This window comes from Panthera onca, chromosome A1 (genome assembly GCF_046562875.1).
Source record: "Panthera onca isolate mPanOnc1 chromosome A1, mPanOnc1 haplotype 2, whole genome shotgun sequence".
NCBI lineage: Eukaryota > Metazoa > Chordata > Mammalia > Carnivora > Felidae > Panthera > Panthera onca.
The window spans coordinates 48,100,511-48,124,891 of NC_138339.1; the positions used below are offsets into that span (position 1 = coordinate 48,100,511).

The window sequence follows — 24,381 nt, forward strand, 5'->3', positions numbered from 1 at the left end:
GTACACTGATGGTTGGCATGTACCTCATTCCGAATTTTAAAGAGAATGTTTCAGGGGCGCTTGGGTGGCTCAGTCAGTTAAGCGTCCGACTTCGGTTCAGGTCATGATCTTTCGGTTTGTGAGTTCGAGCCCTACGTGGGGCTCTGTGCTGACAGCACAGAGCCTGGAGCCTGCTTCAGATTCTTTGTTTCCCTGTCTCTCGGCCCCTCCCATGCTCATGCTCATGCTCTGTCTCTCAATAATAAATAAACATTAACAAAAAAATTTTTTAAAGAGTGTTTCTAAGACTGAACCATTTATGACAATGTTTGCTCTGGTTATTGTTTTCAAAAGATACTGTTTATCAGGTTACAGAACTTTTTGTTTCTAATTAGAAACAACAAACGGTAGGGTTTTTGTTTTGTTTTTCTCCCCCTAAATGCATGTTAAATTCTGTCATTTTTTTTGGTACCAGCTGAAATAATCATGTGATTTTTCTTCTCTTTAAATCCGATATTGTGAAAAGCATTTATGAATTTTCTAGCAATAAGCCACTCTTGCACAATTGGGAGCAACCCAATTCTCGTGTGGTTATTATATTACACTGATGGGTTTATTTTAGTAAGCTTTTAGAAGGAACATCTAATTTTTCTTTCTTGTGATACTTTGATAAATTTGGTGTCAGTCTCCTATTGAATTGTACCTCCTTTTCTGTTAATTGAAAACGTATGTGTGAAATTTGGATCTGTTCTTTGAGATTTTGGTAGTACTCATCTGAAAAATCACCATCTGATTTTGTTTTCAAGGAGTGGAGGTGGGTTCCTAAATAAGTTTCAGTGAACTATTTTTCTAGATATTCCATTTAGGTTTTCAAAATTATTGACATATAGTTACAGGTAGTGTTTCTCTCTCTCTCTCTCTGCCTTCACTACTCTCATTTTTTGTTTTGTTTTGTTTTGTTTTTGTCACTCTATCCTGTTTTCATTCATAATAGTTTCTTTTTCTCTTTCCTGATCTATCTTGCCAGAGGTTTATTTTGTTTTCTCCAAGCATCAACTTTTGGCTTTATTGATCTTCTGCATTCTGTTTTATTAATATCTAGTATTTAGTACTTCTTTCTTCCTGTTTTATATTCTTATTTTTACTAAAATTGTAGGTCAGACACCCAATTCAATAATTGAGACTTCTAGTATGTAATTTTTTGCAGAAGTTTCACGGAGATATAATCAACATGCAATAATATGTACAAATCTTAAACATTCCATTCAGTGAGTTTTGGAAATTAAATATACCTAAACAAAGCTATAGAACATTTTTTCCTCCAAAAATGTTCCTTCAGTCCCTTTCTAGTCCTACCTCCTCAGGAACACCCACACAGTATATACTCATTTATGTCTTGCTTCCCTCACTAGACAGAATGTTTTGGACAAAAACACCCAGTTGTCGCAGCTATCATTCTTCTTTTTCTTTATTATCCGCTACAGTTCCATTCTATAGATACATGACACATTGTTTATCTTCTCTCCTTTTGATGGATATTAGTTTTGTTTCCAGTTCTGGGCAATTTTGAATGAGTTTGCTATAAACTTGTTATCTAGTATTTTGGTAGATGCACATTTTCATTTCTTTCATGTAAGGATCTAGGAGTAAAACTGCTGGGTCAGAAGGTAGGTTGATCCTTAAATTTTTAACAGTGGTTCTCAGGCTATGGTCCATGGACCCCTGAGGAGCATCAGACTATTGTAGGTTTTTTGTGATAATTCTAACATGATGTTTACCTTTTACACTACTGATACAAAAAGCAATGTTGGGTAAAAAATGAATGGAGCCTTAAGTACTCATGGTAATCCTGCATTATTCTACACCAAACACTCTTTTTAGTATAGCAGTTTCAGTTAAGAATGTTCTTGGGGTGCCTGGGTGGCTCAGTTGGGTAAGCGGCCGACTTCAGCTCAGGTCATGATCTCATGGTCCTTGAGTTTGAGTCCCGCATCAGGCTCTGTGCTGACCCCTCGGGAACCTGGAGCCTGCTTCGGTTTCTGTGTCTCCCTCTCTCTCTGCCCCTCCCCCATTTGTGCTCTGTCTCCCTCTGCCTTTCAAAAATGAATAAATGCTAAAAAAAATCGTTAAAAAAAGAATGTCCTTGATGAATCAGTAAAAAATTATTAATTTTATTAAATCTCTACTTTAGATTACTCATATTTTCAATGATTTGTACGATGGAATGGTATTACACAAAAGGCACTTCTGCATACCAAGGTATGCTGTTGAGTTCAAGGAAACATAGTTGTGCAATTGTTTGAGTTACAAGCTGAACTAGCTAATTTTTTCATGGAGCATCATTTGTTATTTACACACAGACTGATTATTCAGGCTGGGGTACATGGCAGATATTTTCTTTTAAATTTATTTATTTATTTATTTATTTATTTATTTATGTAATTCTTTTTTTTTAAACTTATTTTTTAAGTTTATTTACCTTGAGAGAGAGATTAAGGGAGGGGCAGAGAGAGAGGGAGAGAGACATAATCACAAGCAGGCTCCGTGCTGTCACCTCAGAGCCTGATGTGGGGCTCGAACCCTCAAACTGTGAGATCATGACTTGAGCTGAAACCAAGAGTCTGATGCTTCACTGACTGAGCCACCCAGGCACCCCCAATATTTTCTTTCTAAAAATCTTATATTAAGCTTATTTTCAGAGAGAGAGAATGAGTGGGGTAGAGGTAGAAACAGACAGAGAGAGAATCCCAAGGAGGCTCCATGCTCAGACCAAAGCCCGGCACATGGCTCAAACTTGAACCATGAGATCATGACCTGAGCCGAAGTCAAGAGTCAGATGCTCAACCATGAGCCACCCAGGCACCCCAGATATTTTCTTGTAAACGAACAAACTAAGTCCGTCACTTTACGAAAAATAACTGGCTGTGTTTGTTGTTAGTGAAAAATTGGAGCTTCCAAACAAAAATTAGAATTTCAGAAAACATGTTTTAGCCATGAGCTTAATAACTTTTCAGGATTATGCTCTTTTCTGATGAGATTAGTGGTAGTATTAACAAATGTGATATCAAAAGATTGTGTAATTTGGAAGATCCACATCATTCAGAGGACTAATGTTTTCCAAATGGTCACTGCCTAATGTCACAACATCATGCATGAGATAAAGATCAATCTATATAACAAGATAGACCAATGGCTTTTAAAGTAACTGACCACAAAAGTTTATTGACGTGGTTTGATTCCACTTTCAAAAATCTGCCCCTGGATGTTGGTTTAGTGACAACAAAAAATACCCACAATTATCTCAAAAAGGCCATTAAAACGGTCCTTTCTTTTCCAATGACTTTTCTATTGTAAGGCAAGATTTCCTTCACATACTTCAACCTAAAATAACATCAAGAGAATGCAGAGAAAGTTCAAAGAATATAGCTGTCTACTCTTAATCCAGATTTTTAAGAGATTTATAATCACGTAGAAGTTTTATTAATTCTTTTTGTTTTGACATATACTGCATAGTTCTCATTAAAATATTAAATATGTTGTCATTTCAAGTGCACTGATAAGGAAATACTTAAAATTTTTATGTTATAATTTCTAATATGGTAGCTATTGATTTATAATTACTGTATAAACAAAGGCTCTGGGCTTCTTCATAATTAAAAGAGTAAAAGGGTCCCGACTAAAAATTTCAAGGAACAACTTTTTATAAGAACCTGCCAAACTAGTCTTACTTGTGATTGTACCATTTTATATTCTTATCAGCAGTTTATGTTTCTTTCTATATGTTCTCCAACATTTGCTATTTTTCTTTAAACACTAAAAACATTCTGGTGGTGTAAAGTCTTATTTTATTTTGGTTTCAGTTTGGTTTTCTCTGATTGCTAATGATGTTGAGCATCTTTTCATCCCTAATAGCCATTCCTATAACCTTTATAATTTGTGTTTTCAAGTTTGTGCCTATTGTTTTATTGGATTTGTCACTAATTTATTGTTTTGTAGAGTTTTGTGTCTATTCTGGATATAACTTTTTCTTTAGACAAGTTGTATAAATGTCTTCTTTCCTATTCTATACCTTACCTACTCATTTCCATAATGATACCTTTTGAGGAGCAATATTTTACATTTTGATTAAGTCTAATATATATATATACATATATTTATTTATTTATTTTAGGGTTTCTGTCTGTCTACTCAGACATCACAAATGTATTATTTATTTTCTCTAAAAGCTTTAAGGTTCTCAGGTTTCTATTTAGATTGGTGATCCATATTGAATTAACTTTTTATGTATTGAGTAAGAAAAGAGACAAGAATTTTTTTTTCGTATACCTGTCCAATTTTTTCTAGCAATAGATACATAACTTTTCTAATTGAATTGATGGTAACTTGAATTGCTTACACCTGTTCTTTATTTTTGTATGCATCTATTTTATATTAATACACACGGTCTTGTGTATTGTAGCCTTTTAACAAGTTTTGAAATCAGAGAGCCTAAGTGATCTAAATTTGTTCCTTTTTAAAGACTGTTTGGTTATCCAATATTATTTGCATTTCCAAAACAATTTTTGAATAGTTGCTGAGTGCCAGCTTTCAGAGTTGAATCCCCCCAAAATGAGTAACTTTCCATGGTCACTTAGTTATCTGTTGAGGCCACAATAGGATGAAGACTTCTCAAGCACACAGTGTGTTTGGTAAAGGTAAGACTTGAGAGCCTGGAGCCAGAGGACCTAGGTTGAATTTTCAATGCTCCACTTATTAGCTGTGCAATGCAAAGATCGTCACTTCCTGTCTTGAAGCCTCAGTGTCCTCATCTGTGCAATAGAGATAGTGACAGTACCTCCTAGGGTAGGACTGTGGGAAGAACCAAGTCACATTGAGCAGCGAGAGCACTTTATAAAGCACCTGGTACTCAGTAAATGTTAGCTGTTGTTAGTTTTGGTCCACAGTTGCCTAGATGGTGGGAGACACGATGCTCTTTTCTTCATACTGCCTTTATCAAAACAAAACCCAAAAACACCAACAGAAAACACTGGTGGCGGCGTTGTCTTCTCCTCCTCCTCTTCCTCCTCCTCCTCCTCTTCCTCCTCTTCCTCCTCTTCCTCCTCTTCCTCCTCTTCTTCCTCCTCCTCCTCCTCCTCCTCCTCCTCCTCCTCCTCCTCCTCCTTTTTTTGGTAAGTTTATATATTTATTTTGAGAGAGAGTAAGTTCAAGAAGGGGAGGGACAGGAAGAGAGGCAGAAAGAGAATTGGAAGCAGGCTTTATGCTGTCAGCGCAGTGCCCCACATGGGGCTGGATCCCCTGAACCCTGAGATCATGACCTGAGCCATAATCAAGAGTCCAAAGCTTAACTGACTGAGCCACTCAGGCACTCTGCTCTTCCTTTTTAATATCAACCTGATACAGGCAACAGTTGAATAACATTAGATTTAAACATGTTGTCTCCATCACTGGCATTGATAAAGTAGCTTAAGTTAAAATAAGGGATTTCTAATGGAGGTAATTTTTGGAAGGAAAGGGACCCCTCTCAACTCCTCTCAAATTACTCCACAGATGTAAACACCTGCTCTAATTGTCATCCCTGTGAAGAGTCCATGGGTAATAGCTTTTTGAGAAAAATATTTCCAGTGCCAGCATGTTTTTAGAGAACAACAAGGATAGAGATGTTGTATCAGAACTGACTTGCCCTAGAAAGCTCTTGGCACTTAGGACTGAGATTCCGTGAACCTTTTTTGTTGGGAAAAGGATTTCCATGCTACCATCCTGCCTGGATGAGTGTTGGATCTTGTCTAGGCAGTCCACTTTTTCCCCAACATTTGTTTTGGTCTTACTAGATTCCAGGCAAAATCTTAATCTCTCTGAAGTAGGGCTTTCTTATCCTGGGATCTGGGGGGAGGCCTGGGCAGGGAGGAAAGGGTGTTAAAATTATATATATTATATATATATATATATCCCCCACTGGCATAGTATGTAGCTTTTATCACATACTTGAATTAGTCTGTTTCCAAAATATTAAAAAGTAATATTTTGGAGTGTCTTTTAGCTTAAGAATAAAAGACATGTATGTATGTGTGTGACTTTATGTTTGCCAAGGAGAACAGTCCTTGGAAGCTATTTTGGTAAATAGACCATGATCCAACAGGCATGTCCCAGAGAACGTGATGGATTCCTCCTCCTCCCTTGCTCATAGTCTAAAGTTAGCATGCTTTTTGCAGCAGCCCCTCAGGGAAATTTTGCAACAGGTGCAGTGGGTAAGCCTGTGAGTTGCAATATTTTCCAGCTAACTTCTGCGCAGGCAGAACGCCGTCACAGAATGTGACTTACGGCAACACATGTCTAAAAGAGAAAGGATGAGATTCAATTTAAAGTTTTGTTTGATTTTTTGCAGCAAAAGCAAAATCCCACTTGACTTTAGTTCCCTACTGTAACGACATCCACAAGAAGAACACAGGTGCTTGGTTCCAAAGCTGAGGAATGTCTTGGATTCTTGCGAAGAACTGAGTTCTTTTTTGCTTTCTGCTAAAGACAGTCTATTTCTGTTTCTTGGCAATAGGGTGTTTGCTTGCTTGCTTGTTTTTAATGTTCAAGACTCAGGAGAGATTTGATGCCAGTTGCCTTTTAGATCAGGGGAAGGCAAACTATGACCCAGGGCCTATTTTTATAATAAAGCTGTTTTTGCTTTGAATACAGCCACATCCATTTACTTATTGTCTCTTGCCACTTTAGAGCGCTATAATGGTGATGTTAATAGTTGCAAAGAGATGATATGGCCTACAAAGCCAGAAATGCTCAGTTTGGGGCCCTTTAGAGAAAAACGTTTTCTGACCCCGTTTTAGAGGGTGAAAGATAGTCCTAGAGGAATTTGACTTTTTCTTTCCTTAGACCTTTCTTAGAATGAGCTCTTCTAGCTTCTCTGCTTAGAAGAATCAGAAAAGTGGGGTCAGTGAGGAGGATGTCAGAGTGAGGGAAAGCTCGGGAGGACAGCAGGACGTAGGATCATTTACTTCTTTTTACCCACATGTCTTTGTTCAGGTTGACAAGTCCTAGGGTCCCCTTCTTTCCTTAGCATTCCCTTAACTTGCAAGAAGCAAATGCAAAATAATTGCTGTGCTTGTTATATATATTTATAGTATGTCTTTCCTCACATATAGAAGAAAGAACAAAAACACCAGCAGGCTGATTTGAACTCATTTTTCTTGCAAGTCAGTAGGGAGCACTGCCAAGATTAGTGTGAGAGAGAGCTTTTGACAACATGGGAATCCCCCTCCCAGCACATTGTCAGCTCTCAGATGCCTGTGACTTCTCGCATTTTGGATCAATAGGGCAGTCTTCTCCAACATAACTTATTAATCGGGTGCTTGTGTAACTCTGTGATGGGATCTTTCCATTTTATTGCCTGAGCTAAATTTATTTCTCCTCTGACCTTTCAAAGGGCCTAATCGTCTAGAAGAAAAGAATTTTTAGCACCCTTTCTACAACTGGGAGAAGAGTTGTCTTGGTTATTTGCCATGCAAGACACTTTGAAATTTTGGCTTTGGAATTTTTTAAAGTGGGAAAGGACTCAGTGCTGGCCAGTGGAGGTGAGTCACTTGGGGGTTATCATAGGATCCCAGAAGAGTGAGAAAAATTGATAAAAACATTTTTAAAAAAGTCCCTGTAGCTAAAATTAGCAGCCCGAGTGCTGCTGCTGCTGCTGCATTTGTAAGGTTGTCATGTTCTCCTTGGGATTGTAGGGAAATAGGAGACCCAGTTCTGTCCTCAGTGAGGATTGAACATAATTTCAAGGCTATGTACAACGTGGGTCAATCGGGTCATGTTGGAGCCCCATTGGCATCCCCAGGATGTGACACTGGCCTGGGTGTGGGGATGCTGCTGGGGGCCTGCTCTGAGTGAGTTAAAAACCTAACTTCTACAGTGGGTCCCTAGCAGAAGAGAGAGACCTATTACCTGGACCAGGCTAGGACCATGGGGAGGGGATAAGACTCTTGTTTCAGACACAGAGTTTCAGGGGATGCCTAAAGTTCGGAAAAATCCTATTTTAATGCCATATTTTTAAGAATTGTTAATATCCCCCAAACGTTTTCTCTTTCTCTCAAATGGTTGTGAACAGATGAAGCCACATGGGACTCTTTAATGCAGTCATGTTCTTTATAAGCAGAGTTCCAGTAACTTTTTTACACTTGGTTCAAAATACAAGAGGTTATATTGGTAAGTGCTTATAGGAATGCACCATTTTCCTTTGCCTGAGACTCTGCTGTGACTACAGAGCCCTGGCTGATGCTGTCAGTACAAACCGGTCCTGCTCTTAGTTGGACAAGCGAAACACATAGATCAAGAAGAATATTCAGGGCGGATCAGTTGTTGAAGCGTCTGATTCTTGATTTTAGCTCAGGTCATGATCTCATGGTCCATTTGTGACATCGAGCCCCTGCCTCAGGCTCGCTGACAGTGCGAAGCCTGCTTGGGATTCTCTCTCTCCCTTTCTCTGTGCCCCTCCCCTGCTCGTGGGTGCCCACTCTTGATCTGCCTCTCTCAGAATAAATAAACAAACATTTAACAACAGGAAACAAATTTTTAGATAGTCCTCTCTTCTGGATTCCGGTGCCAGAGCAAAATGAGCACAGATCACAGCGGCTAAAAACCCAGCCTGATTTCTGCACTATTCAGTTCCACCATGCTCTTCCTTCGACAGACATGGAGACTTGGCCAGTCAAGAAGTTTCCCCCACGTTAGACATGTTCCTCTTCTTTTCCTGTGGCCCCGAGGCCCCACAGTCTATATAGCACTGCAAGCTCAAATACCTATAGAATTAGAGCAAGTTTTGCAAATGGGAGAAATCAGTTTGGCAAGAACTATATTAAAGGATGCTGTGTGACTGCTACTCAGGTCCAACGAAAGTGTCAGCAGACTCAGGAGCCCAGTGTTTTGGACTTGCTATTTCTTTAGGTAAAAGAAATGTCCTGATTGTAAAATGCTGACAACTAAAGCAAAAAATAACTCAAGCCAAGTAAAACATATGTGAAGGCAGAGTTGACACCTTGTCTTAACCCTTTGCTCCCCCAGCTCTGACCCCCTCCTTTGGCAAGGATGGGGAAGGAGGGAAGCTTTCCATCCTGAGGGTGCCAAGAGTGCACAGAGGATGGTCCAAAACAACGTGACTTTTCTCGTCCCTTTACAATGTCTCTTTTTCAAACTGATAGTGTACATACTGTATGAGGACAGGGTACATGTGTATAATTTATAAATAAATACCCGTATGTTGGAGATACATGCTTCAGACACTGGAAGTGGCACACCTAAAGCAAGTGAGGAGGGGACCAAGGTGAATGAGATGAGGTCTTCCCAGTGCCTGTGTCTCCTGGTGCTGGCGTGTCTCTTACACATCATGATGCTTTCAAGAGTGTCTCCTCTTTTTATTTTCATTCTTATTTAAGTTTTTAAATGTTTATTTATTTTTGAGAGAGAGAGAGAGTGAGCATGAGCAGGGGAGGAGCAGAGACAGAGAGAGACACAGAATCTGAAGCAGGCTCCAGGCTCCGAGCTGTCAGCACAGAGCCCAACGTGGGGCTTGAACCCACAAACCGCGAGATCATGATCTGAGCCAAAGTCAGATACTCAACCGACTGAACCACCCAGGTGCCTAGAGTGTCTCCCCTTCTTTATTGGGTAGCGTTACCAAAGACTCCACCTTGTTGTGCTAGCTTCAGTATGTATGCACCAAGTTCTGGGATGGAAAGGCAGTAAGGATGGGGAGTGACCAAACATTCTTTCCTAACTGGCATGCTTGGAATTACTTTTAAGGAATGAAAATAAGTTTGAATGAGCCATCCCTAACTCCGCTCATGTTGCCCCTTCTTTGTGAATAGATGTCACTGTTGAGGTGCCATATTGGTTCAGTCAGTGGCTCGAAAATATAGCAGCACTCAGTGGGCTCTCCGAATGTAAAACTCCTTGTCCGAACCTCCAATAAAACTGCATAACTATGATTTATTCAACGCTTGGTGCACCAGGTGCTGTCCTAAATTCCTTATGTACGTTGTAATTCTTAAAATCATCATGTGTCCGTTGGAGGTGCTATTCCTGTTCTTTAAGGTGGTGACACTGAGCCTCAGAAGGATGTGACTTGCCTGAGGTCCTGTAGCTAGGAAGTAGTTACCACCCAGCTCCACCAGAATGTCAAGCCTATCTCAGAACCATTTCATTCCATCATCTTCTATGTCCCAGCTGGCTCAGTACCGGACATAGACCCCTAGGCGCGTGGCAGTTGACACAGAATCTTTCTGGTTTCTAGGGAGGCTTAACACCTTTTGGAATCTTTTTCTAAAAGGCGCTTTCATGTGGTTATTAGATACCAAACAGGTCACTTACAGGCAGGTCAAAATGACAAGAGAAGACTGGCAATATTCGTTTGTTTTTATAAAAGTCTTTGATTTCAAACCTGCAACCAAAGTTTTTAATTTCTCATCAGGGTAAATATGTTCACCTTGAAAAGGATGTGGTAGCTTAACACCCTGTATCAGTTTCTCCCCCTTTCTGGTATGCCTTTGAATGCTGCTCAGGTACCTTTCCCAGATTGTCATGTGTACCACATTTCCCCAGTATTTTTTTTAAAACAACTAAGAGCAGTTTTAAACCCTCTGTAAAAGTTTATAGGAACTCACTGTCCTCTTTTAATGATTATTAAATTATTAACTCATCATAGTTTCTACAAACATTTTTAGTGAACCTCATACTGTTCAAGGAACGAGGGCTCTTGCCCCAGTGGGCTTACACTTTAGTAATGGGAATGAGAAATGAGTCCACTTATAAATGGGCGATAGATATGTATGATAAAATGTATGCAATGTCAGCTCACAATTTTGCACATCAACAGTAGTGATGTAATAACATTCTAAGGCATGGATGTGCCAAAATTTACATGACATTCCTCTAGCAATAAACAGGTGTTTTCAGGTTTTTGTTAATAATGCACGAAGCATTGATTATCCTTGTGGATACCCCTTTCCTTCCATGTACAAATACATGGTTGTGAAAGAACTCTGAAAAGTTATAAAATGGTGGGTTATGCTGTTTATAAGAAATTAACACCTCACGGTCATTTGGCCTTATCCTATGTAAGGTCCTGTCACGCTATGACATTTTTCTAAGATTTAATACCTTAAAGGATTTCGGTTCAGAGGGTAAGGAAACGGAGAGTGAGATGGGTCACAGCCCTGGGCATATGTCATCCACCCCGGGACGTTGTCTCTGCTGGGTTCCAAAGAGGCTTCTTTCCTCCCCTGTCTCTTCCTCACTTTCTCTCCCTGTTATTATTAATGGCAAACTGGCTGCAGTACAAGCAGTGTTATTGTTACCTCTCTTGGCCCTTGTCATATTTTATTCTGAGCCTGAGGTTTTGCCGATTGTTAGCAGCTAACAGGTATAAAAATAGCCCACTTGTTGTAATGAAGGACATGAAAATGCAAAGCGGGTTGTGGGCTCTCTGAGCTGGCCTATTAGCCTTTGCAGGATTCGCTGCAGAGTATTGACCACAGCCTAATAAAACTTTGGTGAGTAGAAGGAGGGTGACAAATGATAGATCAGTTTTACCCTTTGAAGAGGTGAGGAGACCCTGAGTGGTTTTGCAATCAAGCTCATTTATTTCCCTGCCTCTGCTTTGAGAAGTAGCAGCCTGGGTTTTTTCTTTTCTCTGGGATAATTGGGTTGTTTTAATCTCCGTGAGGGACGCTCACCTTTGTGGGCAAGCTGGCATTTGCTATTATGCTGAAGAGATGTAAGGGTGATTGAGAATTAGTGGATCATTCATATCTCCAGTCACTTGTATCTTGTGCTGTGGGTGAGGCGCTGTGTTGTCCCCACAAATAAGGCACGCGTTGTCCCTGACACATGGAACTGTACCCAGATCTGGAAATCTTAAGCATACAATTATATACATGGTAAATGAAGCATTGGACTGAGATGTGTGTTATTGAGGAAAAGAACAGGAGGGTAGAGAGAGGGAGAAAAGCAGGGGGCGGGGTGGAAGCATCTAATTGGAACATCAGGGAAGGTGATGCTGAAAGCGAGAAGGAGCCAGTCATGTGAAGAGGGGAGCGAGAGCATTCTGGCAGAGGGGAGGGAGTATGTCCAGGGAATTAAGGTGGAGGAGAGGCCGAAAGAAGGTCATGGTGACTGAGGTATAGGGAGCAAGGGAAGAGGTGACAAGAAGTAACATGCTTGGGTGAGTTGTGGTGAGAGCCTTGGTGCTAAAGCCCTGGGCTATTACTGAAGAGTTTTAGATGCAGGGCGAACATGACAGAATTTTTCCCGGGGGTTCTTCTGGCTGCTCTTGCCTGTGTCCGCTGCAGCAGGACTGGGTGGATGCAAGAAAACCACTTGGGAGACTTTCACTATCACAGAGATGGTGAGAGCCTGATCTAGGAGGGCGGTGACAGACATGCAAACAGAAACAACTCAAAATGTGTTTTCTTCTGGCAAAATCAGGAAGACTTGGTGATGGGTTGGAAGTGAGAAATATGTAAGAGGGGGCCTTCTGGGACGTGGGACTCACATCACTATCATTTTATGAGGTAATTCTTGATACAGTCATTTTGCGGCAGTTTCACAAATACTTTACAAATCTATCCTCGTGGAGATGGTGGGTTGCTTTTTTTTTTTATTTACGTTTTTCATGGAAGTAGAGCCACACAGCACACCGTGTAATGAACAGTTGATTCTTGAACAGCACAGAGGTTAGGGGCTGACACCCGTATGCAGTCAAAAATATGTATATATCCTTTAACTCACCCAAATGTAACTACTAATAGCCTATTATTAACAGAAACCCTTACTGAAAACAAAAGCAATTGATTAGTATAAATTTTGTATGTTATATGTATTAGGTACTCTATTCTTACAATAAAGTAAGCTAAAGAAAAGAAAATTAAGAATTTCACTGGGGCGCCTGGTTAAGCTTCCAACTTCGGCTCAGGTCATGCATGATCTCATGGCTTATGAGTTCAAGCCCTGCATGGGGCTCTGTGCTGGCAGCTCAGAGCCTGGAGTCTGCTTTGCATTCTGTCTCCCTCTCTCTCTCTGCCCCTCCCCCACTTGCACTCAGTCTCTCTCTGTCTCTCAAAATAAAGATTAATTTTTTTTTAAGTCCATAAGGGGTCACCTGGGTGGCTTAGTTGGTGAGCGTCCAACTTGATTTTGGCTCAGGTCATGACCCCAGGGTTGTCAGAAGGAGCCTGAATCAGACTCTGCATTGAGCATGGAGCCTGCTTGGGATCCTCACTCTCTCTCCTTCTTCCCTTCTGTCCCTCTCCCCTTCTCGCCCCCAATCTCTTCCTCTCTCTCTCTCTCTCTCTCTGTCTCTCTTGCTAAAAAACCCATATATATATATATGGAGGAAAAACATATAGTACTATATTTATTGATACCATAAGTTTATGTCTCTTGTTCATAAGATGAATCCTCTGTCCGAACCTAGCTATATCAATTTTATATGCCACAGAACACCATAGATGTTATTCATCTTGCTAACACGAGACATCAAAAATGAATAGATAATGTGAAAAATAAACTCATATTTATTTACAAGTCTAACAATTCATGCATTGATGATGAAGAAGCATCCATATGATAACTTTATGGTAGTCTAGTATAATTGTATGATTCTTTCACAGTAGCCTAGTCTATACACTAGTGAATGAATCGTTATACAAATTTTATGGCATACAGTATTATAGTCATATTCATAATACAGCCCTGGAAGCATTGTTACTTTTTTTTAAAAAACCACTTACCTGTGATGATAAGCTGATGTGCAGTTTCTCCAATTATGAAAGAAAAAAAGGCATACTGTATGGTAATATAATTCTTTGAAAGCACCATTATAAAACAGTAATAAAATGAACACATTGTTAATTTTATGTTAAATATCACTCACCTTATACTTGTGGTATATGACAGGCTGTTTACGTTCATACAAGTCTTGCATAAGATGTTCTACGTGATGAATACGTAGGTGGTGGTGATGATGCCGAAATATCTCCTACAGTTCTTGCCGTTCAGTTATTAGATTTTCATGTGAACACACAACTTACACCATGTAAGTTCATTAACTGTACAGTGTGATGATTATTTCCTATTCATAAAGTGGAAGTGGAACACCATGAAGGTCTTCGTCCTCATTGTCTTTATGTTGAGTAGGCAGAGAGAGATGAAAGGGTTGTCTTCTTGTTCCAGGGGTGGCAGAGGCAGAAGAGGTGAAGGGGGTGGAAAGGAAGGCAGAGGGGCAGGTATGCTAGGTGTAACTTTATGGAAATATAGTATAATTTCTGTCTGACTTCTCTGCTTTTTCATTTCTCTAAAAAAGTTGCTACCTGTACCAATCGTTCTTCTATTAGTGGCTTTAGTTTCAGTGCCCTTACTCTAGATTGGTTCACGTTGTGAAATAAGTCAAAAGATGTCCTGAATAATCAAAACCCTTGCGTTGAAGTGTCTAATGTCATTCTGTTTTCTGACACTGGCTCTTCTAAGTCTTTGTTTTCCTCGTCTGGCACTGGCTCAGAAGTAGTCATCCTCTGGTGTACTATCTGCTAGCTCTTGAATTTATCCCAGGGCCATATCTTGAAACCATTCATTCCCACCATTTTTCCATACCCACACTTTTTCATGGTTTCGTGATTTCCTTGATTGACTCTTGTAAATCCTGTCAAGTCATATAAACAACGTCTGGACAGTTTCCTGGCAGGAATTGCTTGGCTGGATGGCTTTCATTGTTGCTTCTGTAACAACAGTGGCATCTTCAATGGTGTCATCCTTCTAGACTCACATGATGTCTTTTCTCTTGAGGTTCTCTTCCATATTTCTGGCAATCCTCTCCATAGAGTACCTTAAGAGTCCTTAAGATCCCCTGGTCTAGGGGCTGGATTAAAGACATTGTGTTTGGGGCGTGGGGGGGCGCCGCCTGGGTGGCTCAGTCAGTTGAGCGTCCGACTTCAGCTCGGGTCATGATCTCACAGTCTGTGAGTTCGAGCCCCGTGTCGGGCTCTGTGCTGACAGCTCAGAGCCCGGAGCCTGTTTCAGATTCTGTGTCTCTCTCTCTGACCCTCCCCCGTTCATGCTCTGTCTCTCTCTGTCTCAAAAATAAATAAACGTTAAAAAAAAAAAAAAGACATTGTGTTTGGAGGCAAGTAGACCACTTCCACACCTTCACTGTTGAACTCATGGTATTCTGGGTAGCCAGGTACATTGGCTGATACCAAAAGAACTTTAAAAGGCATTTCCTTACTGACAAGTACTTCCTAACTCCAAGGATAAAACATCAATGGAACCAATGCAGAAAAAATGATTCCCATTGTCCAGACCTTCGTGTACAACCAAAAGATGGCAGCTGATGTTTGTCTTTTCTCTCAAGGCTTGGGGGTTGGCACTTTATAGATAAGGGCTGTTCTGATCATAAACTCAACTGCATTTGCACAAAACAGCAAAGGTAGCCTATCTATTCTTGCCCTAAATCTTGGTGCTCATTTGCCTTCCTTACTAATAAACATCCTTGTGGCATCCCCCTCCCCAGAATATGACACTTTTGCTTCCATTAAAAACCTGTTCTGGCAGATACCTTTTCTTTTCAATGATTTTCTTTCTTTCTTTCTTTCTTTCTTTCTTTCTTTCTTTCTTTCTTTGTAATATTTATTTATTTTTGAGAGACAGCATGAGCAGGGGAGGGACAGAGGGGGAGGTGCAGAGAGAGAGAGGGACAGAGGATATGAAGCAGGCTCTGTACTAACAGCAGTGAGCCCAATGTGGGGCTCAAACCCATGAACCATGAGATCATGACAGGAACTGAAGTTGGATGCTCAACCACTGGAGCCACTCAGGCACCCCTCAAAGATTTTCTTAATGGCATCTGAGAACTTGTCTGCTGCCACTTGGTTGGCAGAAGCTGCTTCTACTGTTGTCTAGAATTTTTTAAGCCCAACTTTTTTCTAAAATTATCAAACCATCCTTTTCTGGCATTAAATTCTCCAGCTTTAGATCCTTAATTTTCCTTCTGCTTTAAGTTATCATAAAATAACTGTGCTTTTTCTTGACTCTGAATCTACAGGGATGCCTTTCTTATAGCAACCCTGCACTCACAAAACAAGCTGCATTTTCAATACAAGATAAAAAGGTATATTGCAAAAAGCATAAGGTCTTTGTACCTGCTGGCATGGCAGCAGTGATGGCTTCACAAATTTCCTCTACTTTTTTTTTTTTTTTTTTTTTTTTTACAATCGTCCTTAGGCTGGATCCATTTATCTTGAAATGGCAAACAACTGCAGCTGCAGATTTCAATCTACCAGTACATATCAAGCAATTCAACTTTCTTGTGTCATGTCATGACTTTTCTCTGCTGCTTGGAGCATTTCCAGCCTCGCTATTGGCAGTTTGTATGTCCAATAGTGTGATTTCTAAGGTTTATGCTACTACACTAAACACGATGAAAACTATGCAAGAACTGGGAAGTTTCACTTTTTACTGCATTGGGCAATTAACTGGAGAGAAAAAGGTAAAGATGATTAGCATCACGTGGCATTTTAAGGGGACACTTATAACAGTTGAGCTCCCTCCAAGAGTAACAGCAGATGGTTATGAAATTATTACAGTGGTGCAATTTGTACTCTAGTCAACCTTATGCAGTTATTTACAACATAAGACTGTATCTTCACTGTTACTTACATTTCTCTCAGAAACAAACAGCAACGTGTATGGTTGGTTAAGTATGTACGTTTTGATAAATTTTAATTTTTAAATAGAATTGTGTACATGTTATGGTGCCAAATGATAAAATAGACTAGTATGTGCATACGTGGATTCATGACCTACTTTTTACATTTTCAAATTTCTAGGCTGTGTGGCTCATCAGTAAGTTTTCTCAAAATGTCACAGATCTCAAAACAGTCCCAGTATACTTATTGAAAAAAAGTCTATGCGTAAGTGGACCTACACACATGTTCAAACCCATGTTGTTCAAGGGTCAACTAGAGTCAACTTTTCAAAAGTTATGAGCAATATACACCCAACATTCTACTCTGGCACTCTCTTCCATGGTCATGTTGCTTGACTTCGATGTTTCTCTTGCATTCAGAAGAATGGCTGGCCTTGGCAGAGACTGAGTTTTCACTTTGAAGACTATAAAAAAATTGTATTCCATGTATACATTAAACCAGTCATTTTCAACTGAAGGCAATTTTGGTTGGAAACTATTAAAGATTTCTGTATGGGGCACCTAGATGGCATTGTCGGTTAAGCATATGACTCTTGATTTCAGTTCAGGTTATGATCTTGTAGTCATGAGAGGGAGCTCCACATCAGGCTCCATGCTGGGCGTGCAGCCTCTTGAGAGTCTCTCCCTCCTGCTTCCTCTGCCCCTCCCTGGCTAGTGCTCACTCTCTCTCAAAAAATAAAAAAAATGAATGAATCAATGAACCAATGAATGAATAAGATTTATATGAATAAGCTAGACCGCTAGTGTTGAAATGGAGAAAATTTTGTCCCTCAGAGGACATTTGGGCCATGTCTGGAGGTGATTATCACAACTGAGGAGGTGCTACAGGCATCTAGCGGAAAAAGGCCAGGTAAACATGATACACACAGGGTTGCCCCCGCAACAAGGAGTTACCCAGTTGAAAATGTCAGTAATGCCAAGGTTAAGGAAACTTGAACTAGAAGGATATTTACTAGCTTGTCGTTCTGTATGGAGCTAGAAAGGGCTTCACCAGTGTCACTGATCAATCATAGTCCATTATGGTCAGGGTAGGAAACACAAAGGGTCCTAAGTTCTTGTAAATAACCAGAAACCTGTAACATCGTCCCAAGTGTCCAATTCTATAGCCTTTCAAATACAAATTTTAAAAATTACATGTGGGAAATCAAATATAGAGCTGTAGACTCTTAAGAAAAATTTAAATATTTAATTAATAGCTTGCATTTAAAATTTAGATCATGGTGTTAGCAAATCTAGTGCTTAGAGTATACACCTGATAGATACTACTTAAGATTTCTCCCAAATGAGATCTCTACTTTTTTTTCTAGTTGTTAACATGACATCATAAGAAATACTTCCCTAAAATAACCCAATGATGAAATGGGCAAAGTAAATAAATAGACAGGTCAAAAAAGAAGAAATTCATAAAACCAACAAACATGAAAAATATATTTGATTTTCTTTCTATATGTTGCTATCTGAACTGGTAAAAAAAAAAAAACTGGTAAAAAAATGTATTTGAGAGCTTCAGTAATATGAGATACAAAATCAAAAGTTTTTGCCCATCATGGGGTGTCTGGGTGGCTCAGTGGATTAAGCACCCAGCTCTTGATCTTGGCTCAGGTTATGATGTGACAGCTCCTGAGATTGAGCTCCATATCAGGCTCTCTGCTGACAGCGTAGAGTTGGGATATTCTCTCTCTCTCTCTCTCTCTCTCTCTCTCTCTCTCTCTCTCTCTCTCTCCCCCTCCCTCCCCCTCCCTCACTCATGTACTCTAAACAAACAAATATTAAAATTAAAACAACTTAAAATTTTGTACATCAAATTCACCTACAGTTTTATTTTAAAAATATATCTAGACAGTAGGAATGGATGTGGTGACTGATGTTTGCTTTTTGTATCCACCAGAATCTGTTTTTCTTTGATTTGGGAACAGTGGTCATAGAAAGTGCTGGGAAAATGCAAGTGCCAAGTTTTTCCACGAGAAAGGACTATTTTATGCTGTATCCAAAGTCATCTTATTAGTGGAAAATACAGAGACAGAAAGTGATGAAAGCAAAGAGGGGCTACCTTCTACATTAATTACCTTGGATAAGAACCTTGAAGAAGCTACTCCAAGGGGGAGGGTGTGGCTGCACATTTTGGCAAAAAGGATGACCAAGTCATGATGGCAGACCAGGAAATAATCCACATAGGAATCTTCTCTGTGAAATGGTTGGAACCTAATTTATATACTAATTAGTACTATTGAGGAGCATACAAAATAAGGATTATTTTCTTCCTTTAAAAAAAAAATGTTGTACTGCTGGTGTGTTCTCTGAGGCTTTATCTAGTCTTTTCTTTCTCCCAGGTAAGATGAGATGTTGCACTGACCAATATATATCAATTTCAGCAGTTGTTCGTGTTTTAATGAGAATGAAAAATCCACATTGGCCCACAACTGGCAACAGCATTGTGCCCCCAGTTTGCCTCTTGTGATGCTGAGAACAGCTCATCCAACAGATTGGCTTTTCAATGGCATTGTATTAATACGCATCCAATGCCATGATCACTGGAAACCCATAGAGTGTGTCTGATTTGGGAATAGGGGCACACACACATAACAATGTGCAATTAGAGTGGAAACTTTTAAAACATTCACCTACAGGTTTAAGCCTGAAAGGCAGTTTCAGGAATCCTTCCTGAGCTGGAGAGAGAGACTTTTGAATATTTTATATTTCAGAAGACCTCATAATGGCATTTTTGTTTCCTGGTTTTCAAGTTGACGTTTATTCAATGTAATGGAAAGGCAGATTTGGGGAAATGTTCCTTCTCTCTTTGGGTTCTGCAGTTACACAGGGCAAAGAAGAAACAGTTTTAATACTCCACTGGATATTTACAGTTGGATGATATTTTTCTTGTTCGGGGGCTGAATATACCCTGGTGTGCTGTTTTAAAAATCAATCATAGATACATTTACATAGTTAGTACAAGCACAGGCAATTCACAGAAGGGGCACATTTCAGTGTTGGGAAAAAAGAATTAAGAATACAATTCCTGCCAGTAGCATTTTGGACCCAATCTGCTTCACCCTTTTTTTTCCCCTTTAATGGGGAGAAATTTTTACAGTGAACTAGTTTTCCCACTGCATTGAATTAATTGGAATCAAAAGTCGTTATTAGAGCAAACCTATGGAGTAAGGTCATTTAATTATGAGGCAGTTCTCAGAAGTAAAGATATAGGTGTTAGTAAAAACTTAATATAGTGATACAAAATGAAAATTTAACCTGTTAATTTATATCTATTCAACATACAGTAGACATGTATGTGTACATACAGAATACTAGAGACTATCTTGATGGAAACATAAAAGGTGGGGGAGAGGAAGAGGAGTTCACATGTTTGTATTTTCCAGAGTGTTACATTTAGAAATACAAATGTTGAGCTTTATTCCCAGCATATTCATTTAGGAAACAGGTTATTAATTTATAAGCCTAGTTTTCCTGATACATGACAAAAAAAATAATCTACTTAATTGTTACATCTTTTTTTGCAATGATTAAGATCAAGAAAGGAATGATTAGCCAATGAAAATTTAGGATGCTCTAGCAGTATCGCTAAGTAGGTGTCCTATGTGTATGTACGTGGGAAAAGGGTTAGTGGTAACAGTGGAAAGGAAGATTAGGAACAAAGTAATTCCTATTTTTAATTCTTTTACTTGAATATAATTTACACACAATGTTACAATAGTTTCAGGTGTAGAACATAGTGATTCCATTTCTCTATATGTTATGCTCACCACAAATGTAGCTACCATCTGTCACCATACAATGCTATTAGAATATCTTTGACTATTCTCCCTATGCTGTGTCTTTTATTTCTATGACTTACTCGTTCCATGGTTGGAAGCCTGTAACCCTCATTCCCCTTCACCTATTTTTCCCATTCTCCCATCTCCCTTTCCTTTGACAATCTTCGGTTCATTCTCCATATTTATAGGTCTGATTCTGCCTTTGGTTTGTTGATTCATTTGTCATTTAGGTTCCACATATGAGTTAAATCGTATAGGATTTGTCTTTCTTAGTCTGACTTATTTCACTTAGAATAATACCTTTTAGGTCCATTGTATGTTGTCACAAATGGCCAGATTTCATCCTTTTATGGCTGTGTAATATTGTGTGTGTGTGTGTGTGTGTGTGTGTGTGTGTGTGTGTGCGCGCGCGCGAACGCGTGCGCGTATCACATTTTCCTTATCCATTCACCTGTCAATGGACTCTGAGATTCTATTTCCATGTCTTTGCTATTGTTTCCTATTTAGTTTTTGAAAAATAGTGACTGCCATGTGCTAGGCCCCATTCCAGATGCAGAAACATGATAGTGAACAAAATAGATACTCCCCCCCCCCAAAAAAAAAAGGGTTTCAAGAACCTTATATTCTATGGGAGTGGAAGGATCTTGACAGAAAATAAATATCTAAAGTATGTAGAGTGTCAGATTCAAAAATAATAATAAAGCAGGAAGAATAATATGGAGTGTGTATATGTGCTTTCTAATGTAAACTAGAGGTTACTTCTAGCTTCAGGCATGGCTTGATACAGGAAATGGATCAAGCAATGTAATTCACAGTCTGTTTCTCCATCTCGTGTTGATTTCCTCAGTGTACCATAGATTGTGTCACTATAGTAACTCCAAGAGTTCTGAGCTTACATTGTCCAAAAAACTACCAGTTTCAGCAGATAAGGTATCTGTTTTCCTGTAGCTCTAAGATAAACCACACACATGCATCTCATTGTGGTTTGAATCCTACCTCTATAATAAAGTACGCTACCTCTAAATAGAGTACGCTGAATAAAGTAGGACTGAGTCATGTGACCAGTTCTGGTACTCAGTGGTAGAATCAGCCCCAGTCAAACCAAGTAAACTGAAACATGGTAGGGTTCTCTAAGGAAAGTGAGGGCTCTCCTACAAGAGGACGGCAGAATGAGTGAAAGACAAGAGCCATGGGCATCTAATACATTTGGACTCACTTATTAGAATTTTGCTTTCTGAAGCCCCAGAAAATAGAACCAGAGGTGTATTGCTGTGTGTGTGTGTGTGGGTGGGGGGGGAGGGCTGTTTATCCTGTGGAGTATCCTATCTCCCACAGTTATCATCATCCAGGAATGTGGTAGGCCCTCAAACTTTTACTAAAGGAATGAGCCAGTGAATACATGAATGACTTAGACACATGATTTTGGCTGCCTTGGTTAAATAATACTTTCTATTATTCTATTCTATTGCCAGCACAAGGAAAAATGTAAGGCAGCTGTATGTATTTAACTGCCTTATAGAATGAGCAAAGAAAAGTAACTCAATTAGCTGTAATTTGGTTGGGTACTATTAGATACTTAATTGAATAATTACTGGTTTGGGCAAAGGGGTGTTTTTATCCTGTACTCTGATTCTCTAAACGTAGCTTATATTCATTCTTAATTTTTTTTTCTTGTAGAAAGGGAAAGGACATTCTCTTCCAAAGAGGGAAACTGGTATGCTTGTACCTGTCTACACTGTCTGAGATACTCAATTGAATACTTAAAAATACTTATTTTAATAAAAGTAGATTAAACTGGTAAATATCTTAAGTATGGAAAATATATAATTTTTGGACATTTCTGCACATGATATCATTGTCTGATATTTCTAGTGTTTTTCTGTACTTCAAAAATTATTTGGAGGTGAGTAAATTAGTGTTGCTAGAAGGATAAGAAGGGACACTTTCTACTATGTCCAATAAGAGATTCTACATTTCTAAAGTTATTCTCCAGAGAACATTGTATATAATAGGGACATTTAATTAGAAGCAAATTCACACAAAATGCTTATAGCGGACCATAGTTATTATTTCTTCATGATCATGTAATCCATTGAAAGAAGATGATTGGTATTGGTCCTAAGGACAGAGCTATATAAACACTTCATGCATGCATGGTATTTAGAAACTTAAAAACTAACTTGTATTTTTTTGCTTCAAATTGGGCTCTACTGTGGTTTAACATTATTAGAAGATCAGTCTCGTTCCCCTCTTCTTCTCTTTCTTCTTTTTATTATTGAAGTGTAGTTGACACACAATGTTACATTAGTTTCAGGCGTACAGCATAGTAATTTGACAAGTTTATACATTACACTCTGTTCATCACAAGTGTAGCAACCGTCTGCACCATCCAATGCTATTGCTGTACCTTTAACTATATTGCCAATTCTGTACCTTTTATCCCCATGACTTATTCATTCCATAACTGGGAGCCCCTACCCCTCTCTCTCCTTCACTTATTTTGCCCATCCCCCATCACCCTCCACTCTGGCAACTGCTAGTTTGTTTACTATATTCATGGGTCTGTGTTACGTTTTCTTTGTTCATTTGTTTTCTTAGGTTTCCTATATTAAGTGAAAACGTGGTATTTGTCCCAATCTGAGTTATTTCAGGTAGCATATTGCTGTCTAATTCCATCCATGTTGTGGCAAATGGCAGGATCTCATTCTTTTTTATGGCTGAGTAATATTTGATTGTGTATATGTGTGTGTATACATCCCATACCATACCTTCTTTATCCATCCATGTACCTTTGGACACTTATGTTGTTTCCATATATTAGCTATTATAAGTGATGCTACAATAAACACAGAGGTGCATATATCTTTTTTTGAATTAATGTTTTTGTTTTTCTTTGGATAAATACCCAGTAGTGGAATTACTGGATTATGTTATTTCTGGTTTTGAATTTTCAGGGAAGTTCTATACTGTTTTTCACAATGGTTGTGCCAGTTTGTATTTCCACCAACAGAACACAAGGCCTTCTTTTTTTTCCACATCCTTGCCAAGACTTGTTATTTCTTGTCTTTTTGATAATAGCCATTCCGACTGGTGTGAGATGAGAACTCATTGTGGTTTTGACTTGCATTTCCCTGTTGATTAGTGATGTTGCGCATCTTTTCATGTGTCTGTTGGTCATATATATGTCATCTTTGGAAAAATGTGTATTAGGTCTTCTTGATTTTTAGTTAATTTTTGTTGTTACTTGGTTCTGTGTGTTCTTAATATATTTTGGGTATTAAAATCTTATTAGATGTATCATTTACAAATATCTTCTATCAATCAGTGGGTTGTTCTTTCACAAATGTTCTGTCCAGAAGTTTTTTTTTTTTTTTTTTTTTTTTTTTTTTTTTTTTTAAGTTTTGGTGTAGTCCCAACAATTTATTTTTGTGTTTGTTTCCTTTGCCTGAGGAGACTTATCTAGAAAAATGTTCCTAAGCCTGATGTCAAAGAGATGACGGCCTACGTTTTCTTTTAGTAGTTTTATGGTTTCAGGTCTCAACATTTAGCTCTTTAAATTCATTTTGAGTTTATTTTGTGTATAGTATAAGCAGGTGGTCCAGTTTCATTCTTTTGTATGTAGCTGTCCAGTTTGCTCAGCACCATTTATTCATTTATTGAAGAGACTTTCTTTTCCCCACTGTATATTCTTGCCTCCTTTGTCTTAGATTAATTGGCCATATAAATATGGGTTTATGTCTGGGCTCTCTATTCTGTTGAGTTGATCTATGTGTCTATTTTATGCCATATTGTTTTGATTACAACAGCTTTGTAGTATATCTTGAAATCTGGAATTATGATACCTTCAGCTTTGTGTTTCTTTCTCAAGATTGATTATTCACG

The 24,381-nt window shown here is 38.9% G+C and overlaps 1 protein-coding gene across 2 annotated transcripts in view; it reads left to right on the forward strand.

Annotated features, from left to right (window-relative positions):
- Window positions 1-24,381, forward strand: part of SGCD (sarcoglycan delta) — a 943,518-nt gene that overhangs the window by 504,860 nt on the left and 414,277 nt on the right. Inside the window, exon 1 of one of the 2 annotated variants that reach the window (XM_078446224.2) lies at window positions 11,500-11,522. The exons of the other annotated variant lie outside the window; for it this stretch is intronic. The gene's annotated coding sequence lies outside the window, so the exon portion shown is untranslated. Of the gene's footprint in view, window positions 1-11,499; window positions 11,523-24,381 lie in introns of those variants that run through there. 2 annotated transcript variants of the gene reach the window in all.